An 8,441-nucleotide genomic window follows, 5' to 3' on the forward strand; every position below is an offset into this window, starting at 1 on the left:
TGCCTGGGTTCAATTTCTGACAACTACAATGAGATCCTGGGCAAGTCACTTTGTTACAAGGGAATCACTTTAAAAGACTGATATATATTAATTTAAGGTCGCCAAGGAATCAGCTATGTAATTCCTAAATGAAAAACTCAAGTCAGCCGTCAGCCTTTTTTGGAGTTTAATTACAATAGGAGCAAGAAAGGAATTAGAGATATATATAGAGAGAGAAAGGGGAGAGAAGGGAATAGGGCTTAAATACCCCTTCTGTTTAGGCTGGGCCAAAAGGCCCAAGCCCTTAGATAGCTGGGGCAAAGAAAAGAGATCAGTCCCTATTACTCACGTGTCCAAAATGGAGAAACAGTCTCAGAGGCCCCCACCTTCAGCTTCCTTCAGAGCAAGCTTCCTCAGAGCCCAGGAACCACACCGACCCAAAAACTCAACAACCACCACCTCGAGTCTCCAGACCTTCCTATCTTTAAGGAAACCATCCAAGTTGCCTCCCCTCAGTCCTCACATCTACCAATCACTCTTCATCAATTTGCCTGTCAATGGAGGCTCTCGCTTAACCCAGGACCGCCCAGAGGTTTCTGGCTTTTTGCACATGTCTGTTGAAGGTCATATTTTCAAATGATTAAATCTATACTCCTTTGTTACAGCCCTTTCTAAATCCTGTTAACTTGAGTATGGTAGAGATTGGAATAATTAAATTTTGATCTAGGCTGCAGCCCTTACTCAATCCTATTAGGACTGAATAGGGTGGAGTATCTCCATTGTATCAATTCTAAAATCAATCATGACTCAAAGAAATTCCTGTTCTATGCTTAAGCATAGGTCAAAGTCCTTTCCATTGTTCAGCAAAAGGTTTCTGTCCTAAAGTAATCTTAAGAAGGGAAGAGAAGGAACCTCCCATGCCAATGGAGTTCCCATTCCAATAGACTATCAGTAAGAAATTTTCCAAGTATGAAATATCCCAATGGTGAAATTTCCAACATTTATAAGTCTAAGGAATTTTGAGGTTTACAACTTAACTATACATTGCCTCAGAGAACTCTGAAATTAAATTTATAGAGGAATATACATGTAAAAATCAGATCCAGAAAAACAAAAGCATCTCCAACTAATAATCCATCATAAAATTAAAAAATCCTAAATATCATGCCAAAAAATCACTATATATATATATATATACATATATATATATTATACACACACACACACACACACACAAATGTTCTAAGCAAATTAGTACCTACTCTTTAAATTATTAACTTATAGATCTAGAACTGAGAGCTTTGTAACTTGTTCAGAGTTACATAGTCAGTATATATTGGAGATGGCACTTAAAACCAGATCTTCCTGATGCCATGTGTAATGATACCTATGGTTTATTAATTTACTGAATCTTTTTTACAATGTAAAAAACATGAATCAAGAAATATGAAAATAACTATAAAATGTAAAGTGAGCTTAATGAATGCAGAATAATATATACATATATTATAAATGTAAAAGGAAAAAGAAGAGTCAAAAGTAATAGAATTTTAAATAGAATAAAGGGACATTTTTAGGAGTGTTAGTTTGGATTTCCTTTAATATATATGTTTATAGTTATATTATTCTTTACTTGTTTACATTTGTACTTGATTACTTTTGTTGGTGATAATTTTACCTTTTTTTTAATTTTTAATAAAAGTGATTAGAGAGAGTCTCTCCCCCTAAAGGAACATGAGTTCTATAGGGTTGGAAGTGAAAGATACATAAGGAAATAACCAAAGAATGACACAAGATGGTAGGTAGATAAGCTGAATCATCAAATCCTTTTGGAAGTATCACTTGGTCACATAAGCAGCAGCAGCAGTATTTGTCCATAGTTGATCAGATTTGTTAACTGAAGCTAAAATGCAAGACAAGGTATTCCAACAAAGACATAATCATCATGTGGTAAAAAGTCAGTTTGCAGATATATATGGCTCAGGTTCCCAGTGACTCTTTTGCTTTTGAATAAACCACCTCATCAAAATTTCAAAATAGGAGCATTAGTAATATTCTCCTAAAAGTTTTGCATTGATTTTTATAAACTCTTTCTAATCATAATCCCTATAAAACTCAAATGCCTTTTAACACATCACATTAGAAAAGGCCTTATATGCAAGAATCTTACATGATGTTTTAATTCATTGGAGAAATCTGGATCTTTTGGGAGATTCCAAAAACAGCTTTTTGAGGCATAGTTTTTCTGAGATAAAGTACACTTCACATCTTTTCTCCAAGGACCACTTGAAATTATTAAAGGGCATTTTCAGAGAGGCTATCATTAAACAAAATCTAGTATCTTCTGAACTAGATTACATTTTCTATAGAGCAAACTTAAATAATGGCATTTTTTAAAAGCTACATAAAAAGTTAATTTAATAAATTAGTCATGGCTGTTTGCCCAATATTTTGTGGGCATACCCACTAAACAGAGTACTATATTTTAAATATTTCTGATGTATCTTAATATATTTTATCATTGAATATTATCAAATATTAATGTTATTAAATCAAACTATCAATAGTATCTAAATATAATTTTTACCTGTCACAATTACACATAATAATTATTTACTGCTCTGGGACTATAAAACTTAAAGACAGTCTCTTAAATATGACAACTTTGGAAAAAATCCTCCTAAATCTAAGAATATATGTCCATGAAAGTAAAATGACTTAGTATAAAAAAATACAAAGCCATTTAAATTATTTAAACAGAGGCATTTTTGCTGGTTTTTAAAACCCAAGCATTAAGAATTAAAGGATCTAACAATTGGTTCCATTCCTAACTTTGAAAACTCTAGGTGGCGTATTTCTGTAAGAATGTAGATACTTTAAAGGGGAAATGTCTGCTAGTTATAAATACTTATTATTTTGTCAAAATCCTTTATAGTAAGTTTTCTAGAAAGTACTTGTAAAAATACTTAATACAAATTTCTAAAAAAAACCATCTTGAACTAGAAATCAAGATATTCTATGTAATAATATTACAAATCCCTAATCTAATAAAGCTGTTAATCAAGCCCACTTAAGGAAATTTGGCTGTTTGTTGCATATAGAAAAAATGTATATACAATATTCAATATATTTATCTCCAAAATTGAAAATGAAAACTATTCTGTCAAATGCTTTGTTGTTGATTTTTAGTTCATAACATTAAAACAATAATACTTTCTCTTTTTCCGCCCCAAGACTTCACAGGCACTTCAACCATACACATGTGTTTTCACTGTTCATATTTGATTATTTTGCAACTAAGCAAGTAGGTACATAGAAAGATTGCTAAAAGTAAGTGAATGGAACCATAAAATTTTTTGATAGGTGGTACTATTCCTTAAGGCAAAGGGCAAGAAATTTACTTGTTAGAGTTAGTCCAAAAGGGTTTGTTGCTATTTGTAACTGTCTCTTTGGTGCCATCTGTGGCAGAAGAGAAGCATCTCTAATTGACTGATGTTTAAAATAGTTTTTTAAACAAACAAGTCCTCAAAAGTCTTTCTTAAGCATGGGTCTGCTGAAATTATCTATATGACTGACTATAAAAAGTTTTGAGTATTCCTGTTACCTATATATACACAGAACAGAAGTTGTGTTTCAATGAGCACAGTTAGTACAATGGTAGAGCACAATACTTTGGGACTGTGTAGTTTTAGATCTCTCTGTCCACTGTAATATCAAGATTATATAAAACCCAAAGATCCCAGCCTTTGGGACAAAAATCCACTATTCGATAAAAACTGTTGGGAAAATTGGAAGACAGTGCGGGAGAGACTAGGAATAGATCAACACCTCACACCCTACACCAAGATAAATTCAAAATGGGTGAGTGACTTAAACATAAAGAAGGAAACCATAAGTAAATTGGGTAAACACAGAATAGTATACATGTCAGACCTTTGGGAGGGGAAAGGCTTTAAAACCAAGCAAGATATAGAAAGAATCACAAAATGTAAAATAAATAATTTTGACTACATCAAACTAAAAAGCTTTTGTACAAACAAAACCAATATAACTAAAATCAGAAGGGAAACAACAAATTGGGAAAAAATCTTCATAGAAACCTCTGACAAAGGTTTAATTACTCATATTTATAAAGAGCTAAATCAATTGTACAAAAAATCAAGCCATTCTCCAATTGATAAATGGGCAATGGAAATGGATAGGCAGTTCTCAGATAAAGAAATCAAAACTATTAACAAGCACATGAAGAAGTGTTCTAAATCTCTTATAATCAGAGAGATGCAAATCAAAACAACTCTGAGGTATCACCTCACACCTAGCAGATTGGCTAACATAACAGCAAAGGAAAGTAATGAATGCTGGAGGGGATGTGGCAAAGTAGGGACATTAATTCATTGCTGGTGGAGCTGTGAACTGATCCAACCATTCTGGAGGGCAATCTGGAACTATGCCCAAAGGGCGACAAAAGAATATCTACCCTTTGACCCAGCCATAGCACTGCTGGGTTTGTACCCCAAAGAGATAATGGACACAAAGACTTGTACAAAAATATTCATAGCTGCGCTCTTTGTGGTGGCCCAAAACTGGAAAATGAGGGGATGCCCATCAATTGGGGAATGGCTGAACAAACTGTGGTATATGTTGGTGATGGAATACTATTGTGCTAAAAGGAATAATAAAGTGGAGGAGTTCCATGGAGACTGGAACAACCTCCAGAAAATGATGCAGAGCGAGAGGAGCAGAACCAGGAGAACATTGTACACAGAGACTAATACACTGTGGAATAATCGAACGTAATGGACTTCTCCATTAGTGGCGGTGTAATGTCCCTGAACAACTTGCAGGGATCCAGGAGAAAAAAACACCATTCATAAGCAAAGGATAAACTATGGGAGTGGAAACACCGAGAAAAAGCAACTGCCTGAATACAGAGGTTGAGGGGACATGACAGAGGATAGACTCTAAATGAACACTCTAATGCAAATACTATCAACAAAGCAATGGGTTCAAATCAAGAAAACATCTAATGCCCAGTGGACTTACGCGTCGGCTATGGGGGGTGGGGGGGAGGAAAAGAAAATGATCTATGTCTTTAACGAATAATGCTTGGAAATGATCAAATAAAATATATTAAAAAAAAAAGATTATATGAACAAAATTATTTCCAAACTGGTTAGCTCTGACAAATTCATCTCTTCAAGACAGCTAAAATATTTATGATTATTTTGGAAACTTTGGACCTGATCTAAAACTGATGACATATTTTCTAATTTACCAAAGAATGTTTGGGGAAGGAGTTAGAGAGCTAAAGGATGTAAGGAAGATCATAATAAGGAACTGCCTCTACCAATGTAGATGTTCAATCTTAGCTGAATTGGGCACTGGACAGTTAAGTGACTAACCCAGGTTCACAACGCCAGTATGACAAGCCAGAAACTAGACTTGAATAGAATAAGCTTATTTTTTATACCATAACACCAAAAAACATGCTTCCTAGTAAATTTTAACTTCTTTGGATTTCACGATGATATATGACACATATGTGATGTGTGGATCCACAATCTCCCAGTATTACTATTGTGTCAAGGAAGCTCATCCCCTCCCCCTTCCTGAGTAACTTTACCTGTCTATCACACATTCCTGACATACCACAGTTGTGCCAGGGTTGCATCAGTGTAAGTTCTGTACATCAATAAAAGTTAAGGTTTGGAGCAGGACTAGGAAGACCAACTAGAAAAAAAAAAATATATATATATATGGTTAGAGAAATATTATTAATTTTAATTATTACACTATCAAAGAACTGAAATCCTTGAATAACAACTTAGTAGTACAACTAGTTAGCACAGTGGACAGAATTCCAGGAAAGAAGTCAGAAAGACTAATCTACATGAGTTCAAATCTGGTCTCAGAAACTTAAGCTGTGTGCCTCTGAACAAGTCACTTAACTCTGTTTACCTCAGTTTATTTTCTTTTAATTTTAAAAAAAGATAATTGTTACATTAAAATTCCCATGTAATTTCCTCCCCCCTACTTACCCCATACTAAAGAAGGACACTTGACAAAAATGATATATGTATATAAAACTATGCCTTGCTTATTTCTCTTTATCAGTTCTTTCTCTTGTGGTGGACATAGCATTCCCTCAATTTTCAGTTCTTTTTCACTACAAAGAGAGCTGCTATAAATGTTTTGGAACATATAGGCCCTTTTCTTTTTTCCTGATCACCTTAGGACTGAAATGTCAAACCTTTCTAATATCTATGCCAACAAAACTCCAACTGGGGTTTTAATTTAAAATCTAAGATTTTTTATTTTTGTTTGAGATTGTATTTTTATAAAAATCCAAGATTTTGATTTTGTTCAAGAAAGATCTTCAAGGAAGGAACTTGCTAACTCCTAACTCCAGAGAATGAACTGTTGCAGAAAGATGCCAGAAAACCTACACTATAGCAAGAAGATCAAGAATGAACTTTGGGTGTGGTTGATTGAACTGAAGTTTGATTGAACATTTATTGTAAATGTATACTTTTATGCCAAGGGGACGGCCCCTAATTTATCTTTCTGTCAATGTGCCTAGCAAAACATTGGTTTTGCTTTTCCTTCTTTTCTATTCCTCCCTAACTACTGTGATTTCTTCTTAGGAAATTGAATACTGTATATATCTGTAGTTAGAAGTGCTTTAGGACTACAAGATGATTATGTTAAATGATCAATGGGGAGACTAGTCTCCCAATGATCATCAGGGGGAATTGTGAATCTTAAAACTACTCAGACTCTACTTCAGAAGATTTGATAAAGCTATTCCCCATTTTCTACAATGGAGGTACTTGATCAGGAATATATTGAGAACTGCTCCACTCTGCTCAAACAGTGCCTTAAGGGAAGAAAAAGTTGTAAAATTCCTTACTGAACAATGAAAAGTCCCCAACTCATACTTATAGTAAAGCTAGAACCTTAATCTAGGTCTATTTTTAGATCTAATACAAAAAGGGTGCTAAGTACCTATAAAGGTTAAATTAATCATTAAAAGGTCAAGCAACTTACAAAAGGCAAGCTTAACAAAAGAGGTGTGAAGTTTTAGTCTACCCAAAGAAGGTGAGAACTAAAGAGAGGTGAGAACTAAGAATGGGCAGTCCTGGGAAAAAGCATCTACTGTAATTGGTAGATTTGAAAATTTAGGGGAAATGACATAGAAGAAAATTTCTTTAAAAGGAGCTCTCTCTGAACTTAGGGAGAGTTTATAGTTAGTTTGGAGGAGCTGGGTCTCTGAACTCAGTTCAGGAGTTGAGGATTTCAGTGAAGGACTGGAGTTTTGCTTTAGGACAATCTTGTAGTGAGTGATTAAAGGCTGACTAGTCTCACTTAAGGTTAAGGCCTAGGCCATTTGGCCTAGGCCCTTCATACTATTTTCTCTTATTCTCTCTTTCTCCCTTTCCTTAATTCCTTCATTTGTATTCATTAAAATCTCCATACAAATCCAGCTGACTTGGGTATTTTGATATTTGGGAATTTTTCCCATGGCAACCACTTATTTTTGATTTTAAATCAAGACACTAAAAATTGTCTTTACAGTTTGGCAATTCACAGTCTTGAAACCCACATTTTCAAGGTTACAGGTCATGAAGAGTCAAGCATGACTGAAAAACAAGTGAACAACAAAAATGACTTAGTTTGACATTTCTCAATATAGATAGTTGTAGGTGAACTCGGACTCCCTCAGGCACATTGTCAATTCTTTTATAAATACTGAAATAGAGGCAGCTGGTGGTATACTGGATAGACTGCCAGGTTTCGAGTTGGGAGGACCTGAGTTTAAATATGACCCTGGGCAAGTTACTTAAGCCCATTTGTCTAGCCCTTGGCTTCTGTCTTGAGTTGTTAGTAAGACAGAAAATAAGGGTTTCAAAAATGAAAAATTAAATGCTGAAATAGAGATCCATAAACTCTTTGATTGTACTCTTAAAACAGCAGATCTGCTGGCACTTCAATAGGAGTACCTTTCCAAGTAACCATCATATTTGTACTCTTCCACTGTACTATCATATGTACTTATGTGAGGAGATGATAATGGTAGTACTTAAGAAGATGAAGTTGGAAAGAGTGATGAAGCCTGACAAACACATATCAAAGAAATCTAAGCCAGCGGCAAAATTTAAAAGTATTTACGAAGCAATTCCAGAATAAAGGGGGGAGAGGTAGAAGGGGGAGAATATAGTGTTTTTAAGAAACAAAAGTGAGAGAATATAGAAAACCTTTAGCCCAAAAGGGTGTTTTCTCATATCTATTGTATAAATGGAGATTTTGAACCCTAGACTTCAATGCCCAGAAGTCCTTTGTGTTTCCCAGAATTCCCTATAATCTCACCTGAGTCTACAGGTTGGCAAGATCACAGTAGGTATTTAACTGGCAGTAACGCCTCCTCTCTCTTCCATTCCATTGCAATGATGTAGGAAGTAAGC

This window comes from Monodelphis domestica, chromosome 3 (genome assembly GCF_027887165.1).
Source record: "Monodelphis domestica isolate mMonDom1 chromosome 3, mMonDom1.pri, whole genome shotgun sequence".
NCBI lineage: Eukaryota > Metazoa > Chordata > Mammalia > Didelphimorphia > Didelphidae > Monodelphis > Monodelphis domestica.